We start from the raw sequence: 22160 nt of genomic DNA on the forward strand, positions 1-22160 counted from the left end.
GTGGTGCAGTGGTTAGAGTGCTGGACCAGGGTCTGAGACATAAATGTTCAAATCCCTATTCAGACAAGGAGATACCCACTGGGTGGCCTTGGGCCAGTCATTCACTCTCAGCCTAAGCTACCTCGCACGGTTGTTGTGGGGGATTAAAAGAGGAGGGGGGGGACTGTGTATGCCGCCTCAAGCTTCTTGGAGAAAAAGAAGCCATAAATGCAACAAATAAATAAATAAATAAACACTTACTGGGATGTATCCAGTGTTAATTCAACTCAAGGTAGACTCATTGCAGGTTACAGACATGACTAACTAAGGTCCATTCATTTTAGTGGGTCTATTCTGAGTGGAACTTCACTGGATACAACCCATCATTAAGAGCATCACAAATATTTAGCAGGAGAGAGTTATTAAGGGTGCATCAAAAATTTTACATTTGGATATTAGTTTTGAAAATAGCACATTAGACAAATCCAAACCACTTGCAAATGTTACAAGGGCGGGAGGTTTCCAAGCCCACTGCAAAACATTGGTTCCATTCTTTCAAACCTTGAGTGGTTTGGGCCAGAGTTATTTGAAGAACCCGCCTGAGCTGCCCACATGTGAATATCATGGCCCCTCTTGTCTGCTCAGCACCTCAGTGAGTGGCGTTGGCTCATGCATGTGGGGCAGAGTCCTCTTTGTGGTGGCCCCACAGCACAGGAACTCAGACACTTTGAGGGGAAAACACTACCACACTCCAGATATGTAAAAAGGCCCTGGAGACTTATTTACTTCAGATGGCTTGTGCATGAGGGACATCCCTTCCATTGTAGATACGTTAAAAGAGGTTAATTCTGGACTAGAGAGAAATGCAATGCTTAACACTAAAGTTGTTGTTTTTCTCAGTGAACTGGAATCTCAGGACCAGGGGACCAAATTGCAGCCATGTAGGCTTCTCTATCTCCCCGGGTTATGCTCTGCACATCTTTCCTGCCTGGCTGGAATGTGTCCTTGAACTTAGATAATGCATCTTTCTTGCCAGGGTTCAGGACAAAAAGGGGTGTGGGTGTGGTTGGGTGGGTGGGTGGGTGTGCATTTGCACAGCAGCAAAAATGTGGACCCATTACTCCACCCACTTTTGCCTCTAGCTCCGCCCACCAGAAGGTGGTCCATGAGGGAATGCAGTCCCTGGGTGAAAAAACTAACCAGCCTCATGGCAAAGAATGAAAAGGAGCCTTCTCAACATCCAAGATGGACAACCACACAGGCACTGATAAAAATTGCCGTTTACAGGCCTGGGGCAAAGACCTCCAGAATAAAGAGCGCATTAATTCCAGGGAAGCCCAAACCTTTCATTCTGGGGGGAAAACCCCTGCAAGCCTCCAATTCTTATCCCTTACGTTTTGCAGCAGATGTGAAGAAAATTACATGTTCCCTGAAACTTAACAACCAAGTTTAACCCAATTTGGAGCTAATGAGAGCTGTGAGAGGTTTATTATTAATCTAATTGGTTTTTGGGTTGTGTGTGTGTGTGTTTTTTTTAAAAGGAGTTTAACATACAATGCACTTAGAATTGCTTTTGCTTCTGGAGTTCCTTGCTGGGAAAAGGAGAGATGGAAGCTCAGGGGGGCGGGGGGCAATGGGAGGTTTCATCTGCTTCAACTAACCTGATTAAGGGTCTCATCAATTCCTGACTTGCCTTGACCACTTTGTCTCCCAGAAGATGAGAGGAGAACCAGGGAAGGGAACCAGCTATCCCAGCTTTGATGCTCACCCATCCTCAGGGAAAAAAAATGGCCCAATGGGTTGGAAGTGGCTAGGAGCTTGTGTGGAAGCAACCACGTCATTCTGGAGATTTGCTCCTGAGGAAAAATAAAGCTGAACATTCGGACATGCATTGCTCCGGACTTCAGCAGGGAAAGGATCTGGATTAAATATTGGAAGCACGTCGTGTCAATACTGACTAACTGGAAACTGACCAGACGGTGGAAGAAACTGCCATGGAAGTTGGTGGATTCTCCTTCATTAAAACAGAGGCTGGATAGCTACCCACTGAGGATGCAATGACAAGGGGTTTCCTGCATCAAGGGTCTGTGTGTTAAGCAGAAGAACATTAAAAGATCCCAGTGGCTGCTGGATCAGGACAGAGCTTCATCTAGTCCAGCATCCTGTTCTTATAGTGGGCAACTAGGTAAGTGTTGGACTAGGTAAGAACATAAGGGGAGCCTGCTGGGAAGGCCCATCTAGTCCAGCATCCTGTTCTCACAGCGGCCGACCAAGACGCCTGTCCTGGTCTCTACCAGTCATGGCAATTTCACAGGACCCAGCAAGCAGGCTCCAGGCCCAAAAGCCCTCTCCCCTCCTGTGTCTTCCAGCAACTGGTGTTCAGAAGCATTGTTGCCTCCAACTGTAGAGGCACAGCATAGCCAGCATGGTTGGTAGCCATCAATAGCCCTCTTTTCCATGAGTTTGTCTAATCCTCCTTGAAAGCCATCCAAGTTGGTGGCCATGCCTGCCTCCTCTTTTGTCTGTCCAGCATCTTCCCAGATGTTCCTTGGGGGCCCTTCTGCAAGTCAGTCTTTATGTGAAATTGCTATGGCCAGCAAAGAACAGGATGGGAAATCAGAGGCTAGAGCGTCAACAACAGTTCCTGGATCTGAAGCTGATGTAGGTAATCAGTAGCCCCTGGAAATGAAGATGCCATAGTTCTGTGGTCCACAGAACCTGGGCCAGGACCCTTGTGGGTGCCTCTCCCAGGACCTGAGAAACTGAATGTCTCCTGCAGTACCTTTCCAGCTGCAGGGATTGCACCTTGCGGGGAGGTAATGAAATACAGGAGAAGTACTCATCTTCAGGCCACAGTATTGGTTGTCTTCAAGGGACCCCAGGAGGAGACAAGGAAAAGTGGGCTGGGAGCCAAGGCTCACCCAGGAGTGCTGCAAGAACCAGCTTGCCTCTGCAGAACCAAAGCAGATCATAGCATGACAGGAAGAAATAAAGTAATGTACACACACCACTAAAGGACAGAGGCACCTAATAGAACCATTGATTACAAATTGCCATGAGATTTTGCTGGCCACCTAGCTCATCTGGTCTGAGCATGGTGCTATGAATCTGAGCCTTTGTTCAGAACTGGGTGAGGCCCCGGGCTTCCTTCTTTTGGGGGAGAGGCATTGCTCTTTGCATGCATAAGGTCCTAGACTCAATACGCAGTGCCTTCAGGTAGGCCTGCTGCTAGTCAGTGTAGACCAGGGGTTGTCAACCTGGTCCCTACCACCCACTAGTAGGTGTTTCAGGATTCTAGGTGGGGGGTTGGGGGTTATATGGCACAAGCTGAATCCCATCAAGCACTGGTGGGCAATAAGGAATTTTTACTATCAAGAAAGATGCATTAGTGGGTGATAGGTATAAAAAGGTTGACTACCCCTGGTGTAGATAATGCTGTGCAAGGTAGACCAGTGGTCTGATTCAGTTTTCCTGCTTTCTCATGAAAAGGAGCCTTTGTTCTCACATTCACAAATGCCACAATCATTGCCACAGTAGCAACATAGGCAAAATATGTGCAGAAAAAACCCCTCAACAAACACAAGGATAGGGAGCTGTGTAACATAAGCTAATTTTGAAGGGGGGAAACAGCCCCAGCGCCACACTTTCAGACACCTTCCATGCTTAGCAACCAAGGGAACGCTGTCATCGCCAGGTCCCTGGATCTCCCTCTAACAAAGTGTCGTGCCTGGCAGATGATTTGAGATATTATAAAGTCAGTAAATATTTGAAAATGGAATAATAACTTGTTAATTATAAATTTTAATTGAGAAGCACTTCAAGCCAATATTACATTTTTGACAGTCTGCAAACTCCTTCCTGCATGTCAGCCAGGAAAAGAAAGAAAAAGTGGCTAGATAGATCGAGATTACAGACCTCAATTTGCCCCCTGAGCATCACAGAGGCTTCCAAAGGAATCCAGGCCTGCCACCCACCCACCCCACTCCTCTCTTTCACCCTGGGAAGAGTGAAAACTCAGGAACTGCCACTCAGACCACCACTTAAAGACCCTGCATGGCTGCTGTCATCCAGACATCCACAGCACTGCACCCCATAGGGTGAAGAAGAAAAAGACTCACTTCAGCGCTACTATACCCTATTATGGGAAGGTTGTGGATAGAGGGCACTCCACTACTCACTGATTTGGGGGGAGGTGGTTATTTCCTGCCCAGCTAGTCAAAGACAGTACAGCTAACACATCCTTCCAGGGTGTTCCTTAAGAGCAGAAAAAGAAATCCTCAGGACCAGAGGTGAAATGCAGCCCTCATTAATTTTGCCAATGGCCACACCCATCACTTGCCCTGTTCCGTAGGCTCTTCCCTGACTGGAAAGTTTTCTTGCATTGTTATGGTACCTCTTGCTTGCCTGGATAGAGGATAGATAGAGACCTCTGGCTGGAATGTAGCCTACTGCTGCCCTGTCAACTTTTGCCTCTGGTGCCACCCACTGCTGGCAGGTGGCCCCAGGAATGCCCCCATGATGAAATGAGGTCCCCCAGGCTGAAAAGGGCTCTCTATCCCTGATTTAGAACTGCTCAGATCTTCATCCTAGGCCACAGAGCATCCCCAGACGTATCCCTCTGAGGCCTGTGTCTGGGAACATCACAGCCCTACATCTCAGAAGCTGCTCTCTCAAAACTACCTTGAGTACATTTTCACAAAGGCTGCCTACTCAACCGATTCCATCATGCAGTGTGTGGTAAACTTATGGGCCTCACGGCCACAAGATACAGCGAGGACTAAAGGCTTAGATGGCCTTTAGATTGGACTACACTTTCAAGTGGGCTTGGCAAACTCATATGCAGCTGAAGGAGGAGAGGTCTATCTGCGCCCATGTCCTGATCCCTGAGGTGGTGATGGCCCAGGCAAGACAACTGAAACGGGTTCAGTGCTTCCCAAGTTAGTTTCGCACTGCAGCATGAAGTCAGGACCCTGGACAGCGTCAGCAGTGAATACTTTAAGAGCAAGCATTTCAGGACCATGGACAGTGCCTGCCCAGGCAACAGCTTTGTAGTCTGACCTGGAGAATTCCAGAATGGAGAGTTCTGAGCGCTGCAGCCTGCTGCTTATGAAAGCAAAGAGTCCCTCTAGGCCAGGGGTTGGCAATCTAAGGCCCAGGGGCCAGATGCAGCCCAATCGCCTTCTCAATCTGGCCCATGGACGGTCCAGGAATCAGCGCGTTTTCACATGAGTAGAATGTGTGCTTTTATTTAAAATGCATTTCTGGGTTATTTGTGGGGCATAGGAATTCGTTCATTTCCCCAAAAAATATAGTCCAGCCCACCACATGGTCTGAGGGATGGTGGACCAGCTGAAAAAGGTTACTGACCCCTGCTCTAGGCACTAGGGCTTGGAGCAGTGGAGAACAGAGCTGTTGGTGCTCTGCAGGGCTTTTGTGATCCTTGGAGCAATTAGGAATCCATTCCTCCGAGTCCACAGCCAAGTATACATTCTCAGGTTTGAGGACTGGGGGTTGGTTTGTTCTGGAATCAGATGCCAGTAGGTCTACTCAGAATGGCCCACTGAGTGGGTGGGTTCATCTCCTTTGTGAAGCGTCTACTGCTTGGGGATTCTGAGGGCTCAAGACCATGACAACTGCGATGAGCATAATCCTAGAAGGATCATTGGTTCTGATCCAGTAGTCTTTTGTTATCCAGGCTCTCTGGCAGCTCTGAGATCAATAAGAAACTCCCTCTGTCTGCTCCATTTGCTAATGGCTTGCCTGAGCCCCATGGTTTTATATTCACCTGCTGATGTTTCAACATCCAGCTGTTGGGAATCTTGCTTCGGAGAGCGAGACACTCCACTCCAGGCTGTCCCAGAATGCAACTGCTAGCCCAGCAGAGCCACCAAAAGCCCCTGATTAGCAGAAGCTGAGAGCGGCTGCAAACATATGAGCCCCCAACACTAATGAAGAGGGCACGACGGAGGAGCTCCAGCGGGCTCCCTTTCTCCACGCAGTCAGAAAATATTTTACGCAACATAGCAATCTAATTAAAAAACGTTGATTTACTCAAGAGCTCTCATTTGATTGTTGATTAATACTAATTATATACATAAATCCAGGCTGACCCAGGGCTGAGAGATGTTCAGTGCATCATGTAAATCAGCCCTGGTGGGGTGGGCCAACAGCCTCTCCTCTCTCCCCTCTCCATCATATTCTAGCAATTTATCGCTCTTTGAAACTCAGCGAGAAGTTTCTCAGATGAAATGGGAAGCCACACTTCTGAGAGTCTGTGCACGGGTGCCAGCACTCCATTGCATTGAAAGGGTTGTGCATGGTGGGTTTGCCCATTACAAAGCAGGTGGGGCTGCCACCTCCACCCCAAGACAGTCGCCTCCTGTTGAGTTGAGCTTCCCCTCTACACCCAACTTCCCTATGTCTTGGTCTGAAGCCCATGACACCCTGTGCCTAAACCAGGACTGTTGACCCAGTGTGTGGCAGGTGTGAGAAAGGCAAAGTCCATGCTAGGGATCATTAGGAAAGGAATTAAACATAAACCTGCCAACCTCCTACTGCCAACAATACAAGCCTATGGTGTGGACGCATTTGGAATACTATGTACAGTTCTCGTCACCTTGTGTCAAAAAAGATATTGTAGAGTCGGGGAAAGGTTCAGAAAAGAGCAACCGAAATTATCAAGGGGGTGGAGCAACTCCCCTATGAGGAAAAGTTGCAGCATTGAATACTGTTTAGTGAGTAGGCAGGAGACATGATAAGACCAAGGGTCAGCAAACTTTTTCAGCAGGGGGCCAGTCCACTGTCCCTCAGACCTTTGGGGGGGACTATATTTTTTTGGGGGGTGGGGAAATGAATGAATTCCTATTCCCACAAATAACCCAGAGATGCATTTTAAATAAAAGGACACATTCTACTCATGTAAGAACACCAGGCAGCCCCCACAAATAACCCAGAGATGCATTTTAAATAAGAGGACACATTCTACTCATGTAAAAAACATGCTGATTCCTGGATTGTCTGCGGGCCGGATTGAGAAGGCGATTGGGCTGGATCTGGCCCCCGGGCCTTAGTTTGTCTACCCATGCCTAAGACTCAAAGTCACGGGCCTCCAATGAAGCTGAATGTTGGAAGATTCAGGGCAGCTAAAAGAAAGCATTTCTTTTTGCAGTGCATAGTTAAAACTATGGAACCCACTCCTGCACGAGGCAGTGATGACCACCAACTTTAAAAGCTAATTAGACAAACACAAGCTCTCCATGGCTACGAGGCACTATGGTTATGTTGTTTCTCTGCTGTGAAGCAGTATGCCTCTGAATGCCAGTGCTCTTGCACTGTTCTATAGGTTCTACTTATGGGGCTTCCCATTGGGGCTGGCCATTATGAGAACAGGATGCTGGACTAGATGGCTTCCCAGGCTTTCCTTGTGTCCTTATGTTGGCATCAGCCCCAATCAGTCTAGAGCTAATGGGAGTTGCAATCCAAAACACCTGGAAGGCAACAGGTTGGCAAAGGCTAGTCAATTAGTCACACTGGCAGGAGCTCCCCAGCGTCTTGGGTGGAAAGAGACTTTCCCCCAGCCCTGATATCCAAGATTTATCAGGAGATGCCCTGATATGTGAGATATGTGCAGAGGAGGGTGACCAAGGTGATCAAGGGTCTTGAATATCAAGCCCTATGAGGAACGGTTGAGAGGGTTGGGTATGTTTAGCTTGGACAAGAGAAGACTGAGAGGAGATAGGACAGCCATCTGAAGGGCTGTCACAGGGAAGATGAAGCAAGCTTGTTTTCTCCTCCTCCAGAGGGTAGGAACCAAACCAATGGCTTCAAGTTACAAGAACCAACTAAAGATCAGGAAGAACTTTCTGACTATAAGAGCTGTTCCGACTGTGGAACACACTACCTTGGAAGGTGATGGGCTCTCCTTCCTTGGAGGTTTTTAAGCAGAGCCTGGATGGCCATCTGTCATGGATGCTTTAGCTGAGATTCCTGCATTGCAAGGGGTTGGACTAGATGACAATTCTATGATTCTGTCATTTGAACTGGAGGGGTCAGGGTTGGAACCTGGGAACTTCTGCTTGTTCTGCCCCTCTGCTCTGGCCCTCCGTGCTACCTACAGATCACAATCGCCATGCGCCCATTTGTTACATCTCACCCTCCCTCGCCACCCCCCACCCCAAGAGATGTGTGAGCTCAGTATGCAGCCAGGGTGGTGAGCTCCACATTTAGCACTATTGTGCCTCCCTTTGTCACCCTCCCTTCTAAGATAAAGGTAAAGGGACCCCTGACCATTAGGTCCAGTTGTGACCGACTCTGGGGTTGCGGCACTCATCCTGCTTCTGGGTGATGTGGCCAGCATGACTAAGCCGCTTCTGGTTAACCAGAGAAGTGCATGGAAACGCCGTTTACCTTCCCGCCAGAGCGGTACCTATTTATCTACTTGCACTTTGACGTGCTTTCTAACTGCTAGGTTGGCAGGAGCAGGGACCGAGCAACGGGAGCTCACCCCGTCGCAGGGATTTGAACCACCAACCTTCTGATCAGCAAGTCCTAGGCTCTGTGGTTTAACCCACAGCGCCACCCGCGTCCTGCCCTTCTAAGATAAAAAAGGGATTCAAAGGAGAGCAGCCACAGCAATAAGACCAGGTTACCTCCCTTGAGCCCCATTTCCTGGCCTCTGGGCTACTTCTGTTATGCATCCAGGCTCCAAAGAGGGCCCCTTCCTCCTCTCTGCCCCAGGCTCCAAACGAACTTCAGGAATGCCATTTATTTATTTATATCACTTCTGAGACATCAATTAATGATGACAAGGCAATTAAAGTGGGACACCAGTCAGGGAGAGCAAGCAGGAGGCGGCTTTTTTTCTTTCTTTCCTTCCTTTCCTTTGGGCGGAAATCTATTCTATCTTCCCAATCAGATTTCATTAGTGCAAAGCATCCCAGCAAAATGTAGCAATCAAGCTGTACGCAAAGGTCGCTGGAATAAGCCCGGACATGACACTCAGTTTAGGACTAAGAGAGGTGCAGAAATTAATTCTATTTGTCTTCCAGAGCAGCAGTGCCACCAAAGGAGGGACTGACAAGTGAGGGGGGGGAGTTAAGCCGCCAGCTTGGATGCTTCCCAGCAGTCCACATAGTTATAATGGGGAGGCCCTGGGTAGAATTATTCCCCCCCCCCCAACCACAAGCATACACATGCAGGCAGTGTCATCAGGAATCCCAAAAGCATCACCATTGCCCAGAAAGCCCATGCCCATCCCTGAAGTGAGTGAGTCAAGATGGGAGATCAGGAATAATATTATTGTATGTTTTGGGGGTGGGGTGGCAATTTGGATGGTCTCCTTGGAACACTTCCAGGTCTGTGATGCTGTTTCCAGTGAGGATTAGAATTTAGTAGAAGAGCCTTCTGAACTGGCCACTTTTCCTTTTAAGACAATGGTCTTAGCTGGCCACTCAAGTGCTCCCTTCCAAATCTCAAAGTATGAGCTAGGTTGCAGCAAGAGCTACAACTAAGTGAGGGTGCTCTTCAGGAAGGAGGCAGGAATTTCCCCCAACCACCTCACCTAGCTGGATGACACATCACCCTAGGAAGGAGAACCATCAGCCAAAGGGGGCTGTTTAGTTGTGTGTTCCAACAGCATTCAGAAGGCACCAGTTTGAACCGGATTTTGGAGGAGGAAGAATAATTTACAAGGCAGAAGGTAGCTTGTTTCTAGACCTATCTCTCAAAATCAGAAACCCTAGGCACCCAACAAGGTACTTTAAAGCTTCAAGTATCTTGACCAGGGATACCCACACAGTTGTTCGACAGCACCTCCTATCAATGCCAGCAGCGGAAGGCATTCCACCTATACGGAATGAAGCGGAAGGCATTCCTCAAATCTCTTTCGAAGGAAGCAATTCCACAGGGTGGGTGTCACGATGGAGAGGAAGTCTGTACCGGATTTAAGGGAACCCTGAGAGATGAAACAGGTTAACTTTTCCCCCTGCCCCGCACCTTCTTGATCCAGTTCCTGCCACTGAGTTGGAGAGCATCACACTTCTCCCTGCTCCATTTGTCATCCATGTGTGGCTGAAGTCATGCTCAGGAGCAACCCTTCAACCTGTCCCAGGCCCTGGCACATCCACTGACAGATTGTACAATATCTCCGGCTTGTTCTAAAGTTATTTCAAATCAGAAATGGCTTTATCTTCCCTCCCTTTGCTTCTCCTCACACTTGGATAGGAGTAAGATAAAATGCATTGCCACCATCAAAATATTCCAATATGAAGCCAGAATATTTATTCAGGATGTCCAGCATTTTTAATAGTGATTTATTCTGCATACTTCCAGTGCTGAAAAGATACTGAAAATGTAACCTTCAATGGCACGGCGTTTGAGGGGGGGGGGGAGACCCAGCTGACAAAACTTCTGAATGCCGCATCCATCACCGCTGACATTTGCCAAAGCAGCGTCCCAGGAAATAAACACTTTCAAATATTCTCTCCCCCTGCATTTTTTATTCCGATTATACTCTGCTACAATACCAGCCCTATTTTACAAGTTGCCTTTTTATGATAAAGATAGGAGCGTCTTAATGGAATTGTGTTATCAGGCACAGCCCGTCCAACTGTTCAAATAAGATACTGTCTACGGGCTGCTTACCTGGAGCAGGCGGCAAGAAATCCCATGCAAAAGAGAGAGATGGCATATTTCACCCCGACAGTTAAGCTGGCAGGCTCCTTCAGGCAAGGAACATTCCTGGCTTTTCTGCTAGGAAGGAGACGCAGATCACTCACAAGGAGCTGCAAGGAGAGTTTTCGGGCCTATCTGCTCCCTGATGGCATAGTGCAGCTGCACTCTCCTTAAATCCTGAGGGATTCTCTGCCAGGGTTCCTGCAGCTGTTTTCCCTCAACAGGCTGTTTTGCCCCAAGTAGTAGTTCTACCCAATGAGGCTGGGGGAGGTGAGCTTTCTAGCCAAAGTGTCCAAAGACTCTAGAGCATGTACAAGTCAGGAGCCAAGAAGCAAAGTAAGGATAAGCAATGGTCCCATTGCTTAAGGGTCCTTATTGAGCATATTGGTAATGGAGAAGGGGATCCCACAAAACTGACCAAAGTCCCTGAAACTGTACATGTGCTGCTCTCACAACATGATGTTTGGAAATAATAATGAACAGGAGACTGGAGAATTCCAAATAGGGAGACCTGTCTCCCTTCAAAAACAAGAACAGGTGATTCAGGACTCTGGAAATCTGGACAGAAGTTTTGATGTTGAAGCCTCCTTAGTAGAGATGGTGGCCTGTATAGTGAGCAAGGGATGAGATGGGCACCAAGAAAGGAGATGGCTGGCGTATTTGGATCATGAGTGGTACTTATGGAAGGCATGAAAGTGGTGATTTAACACAGCCAGGCTTTATCGCTGTCCCCCTCTTACTTTTGTCAGTAATTTGCACGCAGGACAACCAGGGAATTCATTCTGCTGGTGGTTACTGCCATCTGCTATAAATAACTCCCTTTATGATTATTTTTAAAGCAGATACTTTGCATTTCCATGCGAAAGTGAGGAGGGGGAGCCCACATCAGAAGAGGATGTTCTCAGAGACAAAGGTACAGTGGAAATGAGAGACCTGAGGAGGGGGGCAGGCAGGGCTGTGGAGGAGTGGGAAAGCCTTATCCTTTGGTCACAGCCAGCATCTCATCAGAGGTTGAGGCAAGTTTGGGGACCCGTCCCCCTCTGCCGTCCCACAATAAGACAAGAGACTTTTGTGCAAAAGTGAGTTTGAGTAGCTCTCCTCTGCCCCAAAATCCTCCTTAGCTGAACTCCATCTTCATTTTGACTCCAGCTTAGAACTGCCAAGCAGCATTTTCTGACAGTGTTGTAGAGAGGAGACCTGACAGTTGCCTTGTTCATTTCTTTCTGGACCCCCAACACCTGGCAGAAGAGGAAGGGTGGGGGAGCTGCATCTGGAGTTCCCTCCCTGATGTTTTCAGAGTTTATCATCATTCAGCAAGCTGAGTCACCACCAGGACAAGGGTGGGTATAGTGGTTACTGAGCAGGACTGGGATGTGGGAGAGAAAGGGGTTCAAATGGCCATGAAGAAGCTTGCTGAGGGACCTTGGGCCTCTCAGTCTAACCTCACATGCTTGCTGTGGGGATTAAATGGGGAAGGGGAGAACCATGGAAGTCACCTTGAACTCCTCGGGGGGGTGAGGTTCTCCCCAAAGCATGGTTCCTTTTTGGCTTGCAAGAGGAGAAGGGGAAAGGGAAGAGGAGGAGGAGGAGGAGGAGGAGGAGGAGGAGGAGGAGGAGGAGAAATAAGTGGTGGCTGGTGTGGTGTGTTTGGGGGTCCGCCCACAAGCAAATCTGACCAATGGCCTCCAAGGTTAGTTGGTGGAACAGGAAGATTGCAAAGCTACAATCTGGAGCCTTCAGGTTCAGCAGGCAGAAGGTGCAGTCAACAAGCTTAGGCAGAAGGCGAGGCTCTTTGCATTTATGCCAGAGCAGACCATTCCAGAGGCTCCATACTGCCTGCCAATCACAGGCACCAATATTCCTTGTTCCCTTGGTGCACTCACCATCCTGGGTAGTTCATTCAGTGGGTTCCCAGCTGCAGGCCTCACCATGAGGCTGGCAACGTCTGCCCTGAGAGGCTTCCTCGGTGGGAAATTCAGAAGCGGAACAAGTTATCTTGTCCCTAGCGGCGTGCAGAAGGAGCGGCCCCGAGCTTGCCCCCTCCCTCACCCTGGCGATTTTGTAAATGTGAGCCAAGAGCAGATCAGGACAGCCAAATCCAAGGGGAGCTCTTTTGAGTCACCGCTTCCTTCTCCTCGTTTAGCCCAAGCTTGAATCCGCTTGTCCCATTTCTGACAGCGGAACGCAGACAGGCAGAGTCAGCACAAAAAGCTGACAAAATGATTCATGGCCCTGAGTTGGGCAGATAACCCTTTTTAGCAAAAAATAATAATAATATTAAATTAAATTAAACTGATGGCATGATACTCGATCTGAGAACATACCAGGTTGATTGCACTGGTCAGGCGCCAGCTTCTAAGAAACCCAGAGATCTGGGGGGGGGGGGGAATCGCAGAGCCCCCGCGGCTCCTGTCAAAAAACCACCCTGCCACTTCCAAGGTTATGGCAAGAACTTTCTTTAACCACTTGCGCATTTCCTTCCCCGCAATTCTCCATATCGAAGCTCCACATCAGCCCCGTCATCCAGGAGGCAACAGTTAAGAAAACACCTGTCAGAGGAAGGACATGTTCCCCCTGTAATTTCCTTCATAAATTGCATCGCTCTTACAGCAGAAGCTGATATATTGTAAAAGAATCTCTGGAAAACATCAATCAGCTCAAGAAAAGGAAGGCGGCAGTGGGGTGGGAGGGAGGGAGGGAAGCTACGCAGTCTTATGTTGTAAGACCAACTGGTCAGGCTAACCCAGTCTCTTGCTTCCGGCATACGTTGCAATATTGCAGGTGATTTAGGCAAGGTCCAAGGCGTTCTGGTCAGTCGTCCTGAATTCCATGGCTACAAAATTGTACCATGGAAATGGACTCTCAGAATGCACCACCCTCTTCAGCAACCCAAGATTCACAATTTTAATTTTTAAAAAAACAACAGGTTTCTAGCCCTTATCAAGGCAATTCACAACAGCTGGACTAATAATAACAATACTACTACTAATAAGAATAATAATAATAATGGGTGATTTCTTGGCAGATTCCTGCTCATTAACACCACTTTCACGAAGCCTCCAAATTCATAGGAAGCTCCCAGAACAGTTTGCAAATATCGCTGATGACAGCCATGGTCCACGACACGGAAAGAAAAGGAGATTGGGAGGGGGAGGGCAGAAAGCAAACTTAGGCAACAGTTCTTGGTTGCAAAGTTCTTGCGATGGGTGGTTGGAATGGAAAGACTGCAGAGGGAAAGGAAGAGCCAAAAGCTGCTGGTCTTTCAGCAGAAGGGATGGAGGGGGCCTGCAGTCCCACTTCCCTCCCTCTCCTTGAGCCTGATGAAACCACTGCCGCTGCTGCCTCTCCGCCCCCGATCAACTCCGCAACTCAAAATTTCATTATCTATCCAGAAATGATACATTTCAAGCATATATTAGAGAGACCTTTGAGCTCAGGAGGGTTCCTTCTCCACTCTTCTTTTACATCAAGCAACCAGCTTTTCAAAATAGATTATTTTTCCCCAAAAAGAAAAAAAAAACATAAATCAGCAGCATCACGATTCCGAGCCTTATCAAAATGTCAAAATCCATTTTGCTGTTAAGCTTTGCTCCAGACGAGGGAGGCATTTATGGCAGCAACAACAACAAAGAATAATACCCCCCCCCAAAAAAAAAATCTATGCAAAGGACAAAAATATTGTATGAATTCCACTCACATGCAGAAAAGCAAAAGACAGTTTTGGCAAGCCAGAGCCTCTTTTGATTTTGTGAGCATGCCTGGAAGTCTCTGCGGAGCAAACAAACAACCCTTTGGGTGGGGGGAAGAAACTGAGAAGGGCCATTTGGCCCCAGAGGATGAAAGAGATTATTCCTTCCTTTGTTTCAAGAGTTTCTGGACTCGGTTCAGGCAATATTGCATCACAACATGGTTTACACAATCAAAGAAGTCCAGTAATAAAACATTTAAAAAACACAATTAACATACCCAATAGCCTCCAAGAATATAAAAAAGCAGAATAGGACAAAATAGCCCATCTAAATCTTCTGCATGCTATTGTTGTAGGTCAGGTTATCCTCAAACTTTGCAGAGCCAGGACCTACTTTTAAGCATTTGGGGATCCATTTCATAACATTTTACCATATACCTTCATGGAGCAAGTGCTCCTGCTGTGACCCACCTGGGATCAGGCCACAAGCCACTAGTGGGTCCCAGCCCACAAGTTGAAGACTAGTGGTCTAGGTGAACCCCCAAAGGCCACAAGTCATGCCTTCACCTTAAGAACACAAGAAGAGCCTGCTGGATCAGCCCAATGGCCCATCTAGAACAGCATCTTGTTTTCACAGTGGCCATTCAGATAGCTCCATGGGAAACCCGCAAGCAGAACCTGAGCACAACAGCACTTTCCACCCCTGCAGTTTTCAGCAACAGGGATTCAGAGGCATATTCCCTTTGATAGTGGACGTAAAACACAGCAGTTGTGGCTAATAGCAACAATCCTCTTTGTCCTCAATGAAGAAGAAGAGCTTAGATTTGATAGCCCGCTTTATCACTACCTGTGGGCTAAACCATAGAGCCTAGGACTTGCCGATCAGAAGGTCAGCAGTTCGAATCCCCATGACGGGGTGAGCTCCCATTGCTCGGTCCCTGCTCCTGCCAACCTAGCAGTTCAAAAGCACGTCAAAGTGCAAGTAGATACATAGGTACCACTCTGGCGGGAAGGTAAACGGCATTTCCATGCGCTGCTCTGGTTCACCAGAAGTGGCTTAGTCATGCTGGCCACATGACCCGGAAGTTGTACGTCGGCTCCCTCGGCCTACAGAGGGAGATGAGCGCCGCAACCCCAGAGTCAGTCACGACTGGACCTAATGGTCAGGGGTCCCTTTACCTTTACCTTTAAGGACTTTCAAAGCAGCTTACAATCTCCTTTCCCTTCCTCCCCCACAACAAACACTCTGTGAGGTGAGTGGGGCTGAGAGACTTCAGAGAAGTGTGATTAGCCCAAGGTCACCCAGCAGCTGCAGGTGGAGGAGCGGAGACCCGAACCCGGTTCACCAGATTACGAGTCTACCGCTCTGAACAACTACACCACACTGGCTCTCCAGTCTGAAGCTGTCCAATCCTCTTTTAAAGCCATCCAAGTTGGTGGCCATCACTGCTTCCTAGTTTAACTAGGTGTTTCTTGAAACAATCCTTTCTGGGAATTGCACCAATAAAGTGGAGATCAAATTGGTTCGAACCAGTGAGCCGTACATAGAAAGGTACCACAGTTTCACCAATGGCAGTGACCTCAGACATGGGCATGGGGAAGTATCCATGGGGCTTCAAGGATCTGACCCTCCATCTGGGGATGAGCAGCAATTGCTCCTCTGCCATGCAGGAGCCCACCACATCCCCCACAAGGAAATAGGGTGCCAAGGAGCTCTGGACTCCAAAGCAAAAACAAGGCCTCTTTACGAGATCCCCTCCTCCTTAAGTGTCATAAACTGACGACAGGGAGTAGGAAGTGGATCCCGCAAGGGGTGTAGCTGGGACTGGGACACACTGGGGAAGCCGGGGGTGGGGAAGGAGAGGTTGGTGTAGGAAGTACTCATGGGGTGATGGGAGGATGGAGAGGGGATGGGGGTCAGTGCACAGGAACCAGAGCAGCAGGACCCATCACCTGAGCCAGAGGAGCTCCTTTCTCCCCAAACACGGCAGGGTCTGAGGCATAGGGAGCAGCAGGAGGGAAGCTCTAAGAGGCTGAGACAGGCAAGGGCACCCAGCCCAGCTCCCTAGCTGGCCAGGTGGGGCTTGCTAGCTCTGGGAGGAAGGGTGTGATTCCTCAGCTCCAGTAGGCTCAGGACAGGTGAGGGTCACCTGCCTCGTCAAGCCCAGATGCTACCATCAGCAGGCAAAGTACACAAGGGAAGCAGAGCTGAGCTGCTGTGTCTGTTCAACTTTCCACGTTGGTTGGACCATGGCTTGGATGGTCCAGAGAGCTCTCTGGGACTGTGCTTGTGAGGGACTAATCTCCATGGACCCTGGCCCTTGGATCGGCTGCAGAGGCAGGAACCTGGACTCATTGGACACATTGGCCTGCTGGACTGCATGCAAGCATCTGCTGTGGGATCATGCCCTCCAGCAGGACTGGCCGCCAGGTACCCTGTGGTTCAGGACACTAAGGTGTGCATCAGTTGAGTTACAGCCTCTGGGCCTCCTCTGGAGGTTGCTGAAGCAAGTTCTCTGCAGAGCTTAGACCTGGCTAACTCCTGGCCCCCCCTGTTGCCAAACATCTACCTGCCACCACCTGCTCCTTCCCGTTTTGTCCCTACACCTCACCCCACAGCTTCAACTGGTCAAAGGATGCTGAACACCTGAAGCCACCCACTAACTATGGTGCAGTGGCTCCAAGCAGGTGATGGGGAGGAAGACCACATCTCCATAGGTCCTCCTAGCAGCCCCCTGACCTGGGACTGAAGCCAGGTGGTCCTTCCACAGATGCAAGGAGCCTGCCTGCCCTCCCCATAAGTCCCCAATTTCCTTTGTCCTTGTGTGTTGTTTTTTTCCCTTTGTTTACTTGTCTGCACAGCTCAAGCTGGAGGGAAAGCACTACCGCTAAGAAATACAGTCAGAAAGCCCACCTTAGCCAGTGCAGGTCCAATTCCAGCTTGACGGAGATGTAATCACAGCAGCTGCAGGATATCTGCAGGAATTGCAACCCAGAGAGAGCGGGGGTGGGGGGGCTCCTAGCAGGAAATCTTCACAATCTCCCAGAGAGCGCCAAGCTTATCTTGAGGTCACAGCTAATTATGGAGACTAATTTTTTTCCTTCTCCCCTCCTCTCACTCCAAACTGAATCATAACACTCTTAAGATCGAATACATTTATTACAGTGACTCTCAACCAGAGAGTATTAAAAGGAGAGGGGGGGACTTGTGAAAGTGACTTTGCAAATTGCCAAACAGTCACCAACCTAATGAAGCAGGTCTTCTGGAGTGACTGAGAAATAATTCCTGTATTATCAGGATAGCTACCGAGTGCACAGGAGCGAGGTTCGGTGGAAAGAGAGCGGAGAAACAGCCACAATCTGCAAAATGTTAATCCGTGGCCTGAATCGCACCAGAGCTCTCTGGGAAAGGAAACAGATTAAACTTTGCTGCTGCGTGGCGAAGGAGGCTTTGGCCATTAGCAATGAAATACAGCATCTGCAGAAATGGTCCTACTGGTTGTGAGATACCTGGATATGCCAAACACCCTCTCTAGGTTTTTGAAGTGCTTTGTGCCCTTTGAAGGCTGGTGGCGAATTACATGCCTACATCAAAGTGAGGTCATCATTTGTCGCTGTCAAAAATGAGGTTTGTGAACATGTGGGGTGTTGCTGCATGGCAGGTGTTAGTGAACTCCAAACTCCCATCAGCCCCAGCCAGGAAGGACCATGGTCAAAGATTATTGGAGCTGTTAAAGGTAAAGGGACCCCTGACCATTAGGTCCAGTCGTGGATGACTCTGGGGTTGCAGCGCTCATCTCGCTTTATTGGCCGAGGGAGCCGGCGTACATCTTCCAGGTCATGTGGCCAGCATGACTAAGACGCTTCTGGCGAACCAGAGCAGTGCATGGAAACGCCATTTACCTTCCCGCCGGAGCGGTATCTGTTTATCTACTTGCACTTTGAACTGCTAGGTTGGCAATTGGAGCTGTTATCCAACAACATTTGGAGTAAGAGCTCATTGGCAGAACATCTGCTTCATATGCAGAAGGTCCCAATCCCCGGCATCTCCAAGGGGACTTTGGAACATCTGTCTGCAAACTCAGAGAGCTGCTGCCAATCAGACAATGCTGAGCTAGATAGACCAAATGGTCTGATTCAGCAAAAGGCTACTTCCTATGCTCTTATGGAGGCACACAGGTTCCCTGTCCCAGCTGGAACCTGGAAAATGAGTGACTCCGTCTGACTTGCAGTTTTGGCTCAGCATCGCCGCCTCGCTGAAGCCGCTGATGACAGTCAATGAAGCGAAACCTCTTTTTGCCTTGATAACCAGGCCAGCCACTGGCACCCCCTTCTTACACAGCCTCGGTGCCAGGCTCGCTCGGCAGGAAACGGTTCCAGGGTAAACAAACCCGGTAATTGAGGCAAATCATTTAGATGGCTTGATTCATAGAAGCAATTTTTTATCAAACAAAATCTGCATTCCAAATTCATTCAACCTGCTGTGCTGCCCTGCTGGGCAAAACGACCTGGAAATGAGAGTTCAATGTTAGTGTGAAGGATAAAGCAAAGTCATCCAAGCCCAAATGATGTCAAGGAGAGAGAGAGCAAGAAAGCGAGAGAGAGAGAGAGAGAGAGAGAGAGAGAGAGAGAGAGAGAGAGAGAGTTTCATCATCTCTGGGAGGGGGCAGAGGGAGGGAAGTGCAACTGTGAAAACAACTTACCAAAAGTGGCATTCCACCTTGTAACAGTAGAAGCAGTAACAATAATATTGATTGATTGATTGATTGATTGATTGATTGATTGATTGATTGATTGGTCCAGCAGGGCTGCTATTATCAAACAAAGTGGATGCATCTTGCCCAGCACTTTTTTGCTAGTAGTGAGATAGTCAGGGTCTCCTGGGAAGCCCCCCAGCAGCTCACAAAGGCATGATTCCTTCCCTAGTTGAGTCCTCTTCCTGCCCCATAACGTATAATTAAACATACATAAATACTTGCAGGCAGGCGAGGGGGGAGGTGTTTCTGACACAGCATATTTGCTCTGTGCTGGGGTACCACTGCCAGGAATTGGGGATACACACTGCCAGGAGTGGTGATGTTGCCCTGGCTCCCACCCAAGACCAAACCACAGAAGTGTTTACATGTAAGCAAAGAAGAAAACATTTATTACAGCAGTCCGCCAGCGCAAATGCAGCGGGCTAGAAAAGAACAGAATCTAGTCCAGGAGCTCTCAGGAGGCATGATAATGGACCCAAATCCTGGAACTGGAAGCTGAGAAAACTGGATAGTGTCACAAGTGAGGCGCTTGTGGGAATTTTGAGGGATGTTCAACAGATTTTGACAAGTTCGCCAGGAGAGAGAGAGAGAGAGAGAGAGAGAGAGAGAGAGAGAGAGAGAGAGGACTGCACATCTCTGCAGCCAAGGGCTTTGTCATAGGAGCACCCCCCCACACACACACAGACTCCATTTCCCAGGGTGTCCTACAGATTGCAAAAGCCGTTACATGTCTCACCTGCTTTACACACTCCAGTTGCAGCTGAGTTCTCCCATAATCTGCCTCCTGGGCAGATGGCTAATCACAAGCCAGAGTACATATCTCTCTCCCTCTCTCTGCTTGCACAGGAGTTGAGTGCCACAGGACCTCCTCAAAAGAGCCTGCTGGGAGGGGGTTGCTGCAGCAGGGAACGCAGAAGAGGAGCTCTCCGTTAAAGGCCAGTGTCCCCTGCTCTGCTCTTTCCAGATAGCCAACTGAGTGACGCACATAACCTGTTTTGACATCCGCCTCTATAATATGGCTTCACTCAGCTTAGCGCTGTCGGGGCATATTAGCAGCACCATCCCCAGTTTGTTCTCTCAATTATAACTCTATGAATTTTCCCCGGGAGCTGGTGACAAGGGATGGCAGCTCTTTGCTGGTGTATCCCGTGAAGGAAGGGAAATTGGTTTTGAAAAGAGGCCGACGCGCGCACCAAACCGCCACCGTCGCCCCCCCATGGCTCACCCATCCAGTCTGATGTACCACATTTCCCCGTCAAAAAGCAGATGCCACTTTCCTAAGCGGGGAAAAAACAACAGAGGAGGATGCCTGCGTCATGTCATCCCTGAAGTAGCAAAGTGCCAAGAGGACTTCGTGGGGTCAAGAAAGGAAATGTCGCCGTCTCTCAAAGCTGGAAGACGGGAACAGCAGCCTAATGCAATGCACCTGTTTTTGGACTGTAACACCAAAGATTGCAGGTGGAGGTGAATATCTGAATACTTGCCCAGGTATCTATCCATCTAGAAATACGGTTGCACAGTCAGCACTGTTGTGGCAGCTGCGCAGGTCAGCTATGTCGCATTTCTTGACGGCTTTTTGAAATTTGCACCGAAGAGGTTCTACATCCAGGTGAGCAAACTTCAAACTTGCAAGATCTACTCTGGGGTTCCCATTTTTCCTACCGTAGGAAAAATGAAGAACCGAAAGAATTCCCTGCACATTACCTGTTTCAATCCTGCTTGGTTCAGGTACATGAGATAATTCCCAGTAGGTAATTTGCTGATGAACCCAAACCTTCCAAAAAGCAGGATTAAGCTCCCCTGATGAGCAAAGAATTCATGGGTCAACTCTGACAGGTGGTCACACACACACACCCCTAGTATATAAAAGTAATACGGAATTTTCCCCACTGGGGTTAATGGCAACAACCATTCACTTATATGGGAGAAAACAACCAGGCTGAGGGTGAATTTGTCCCCAGGAGTGCCCTGGGAGCGGCATTTCTCCTGTACCCATCCCCCTTATTTGTAACTTTACTTATAGAGCAACTTTCCCTCTTAAAGTTGGCCTAAATTTGCATCAATACATACAGGAGAGAGCCAGTGTGATGCAGTGATTAGAATTTCAGACCAGAACCTGGGTTCAAATCCCCACTCACTGGGTGACCTTGCGCCAGTCGTTCACTCTGGGCCTAACCTACCTCACAGGGTTGTTGTGAAGAAAACAATGAGGGGAGGGAGAACCATCTATGGCACTTTGAGCTCCTTGAAGAAGAAGGTGGGACATCAGTGCAATAAAAATAAACAAAATTAGCACATGCACATCACCTCCCCACCTGGTCTTTTAAAGTTCTGGGACTGGCCCTGCTGTCTCCTGTCCTTAAATGACCCGGGCACCTATACAAAGGGTAGGAGAGGTTGAGCCACTTTGGCCTCAGGAGGCAACCCTTATACCTTGTCCCACAGTAATAATAATAATAATTTATTATTTATATCCCGCCCATCTGGCTGGGCCTCCCCAGCCACTCTGGGCGGCTTCCAACAAAATATTAAAATACAGTAATTCATCAAACATTAAAAGCTTCCCTAAACAGGGCTGCCTTCAGATGTCTTCTAAAAGTCTGGTAGTTGTTGTTCTCTTTGACATCTGGTGGGAGGGCGTTCCACAGGGCGGGTGCCACTACCAAGAAGGCCCTCTGCCTGGTTCTCTGTAACTTGGCTTCTTGCAGTGAGGGAACCGCCAGAAGGCCCTCGGCGCTGGACCTCAGTGTCCGGGTAGAACAATGGGGGTGGAGACGCTCCTTCAGATATACTGGACCGAGGCCGTTTAGGGCTTTAAAGGTCAGCACCAACACTTTGAATTGTGCTCGGAAACCATAAAAGGAGCTATTCTCTTAAAAATCGGCTCCTGTATTTCTACCTGGACTCTCTGCTCAAGAGACTCAGGGCCTAAAAGTTCCGCTCCACCGAAAGGGCTATTTTTGGCTCCTCTCTTGCAGGGGATCCATACTGTGTGCCATTTTCGGCTGCAGGCTCTCCACTGGAGGCTGATTCCAAACCAACGGCAGGAGATGAATGGGCCATTC

General features: G+C 48.8%; 3 protein-coding genes across 6 annotated transcripts in view; 2 read left to right on the forward strand and 1 right to left on the reverse strand.

Annotated features, from left to right (window-relative positions):
• Positions 1-22160, forward strand: part of UTS2 (urotensin 2) — a 579903-nt gene that overhangs the window by 491572 nt on the left and 66171 nt on the right. The gene's annotated exons all lie outside the window — the stretch shown is intronic.
• Positions 1-22160, reverse strand: part of CAMTA1 (calmodulin binding transcription activator 1) — a 706892-nt gene that overhangs the window by 445791 nt on the left and 238941 nt on the right. The gene's annotated exons all lie outside the window — the stretch shown is intronic.
• ZBTB48 (zinc finger and BTB domain containing 48) overlaps positions 8700-22160 on the forward strand; it is a 386674-nt gene continuing 373213 nt past the window's right edge. Inside the window, exon 1 of the mRNA XM_083513011.1 lies at positions 8700-8712. The gene's annotated coding sequence lies outside the window, so the exon portion shown is untranslated. The remainder of the gene's footprint in view (positions 8713-22160) is intronic.

This window comes from Podarcis liolepis (genome assembly GCF_965112155.1).
Source record: "Podarcis liolepis genome assembly, chromosome: 7".
Classification (NCBI taxonomy): domain Eukaryota; kingdom Metazoa; phylum Chordata; class Lepidosauria; order Squamata; family Lacertidae; genus Podarcis; species Podarcis liolepis.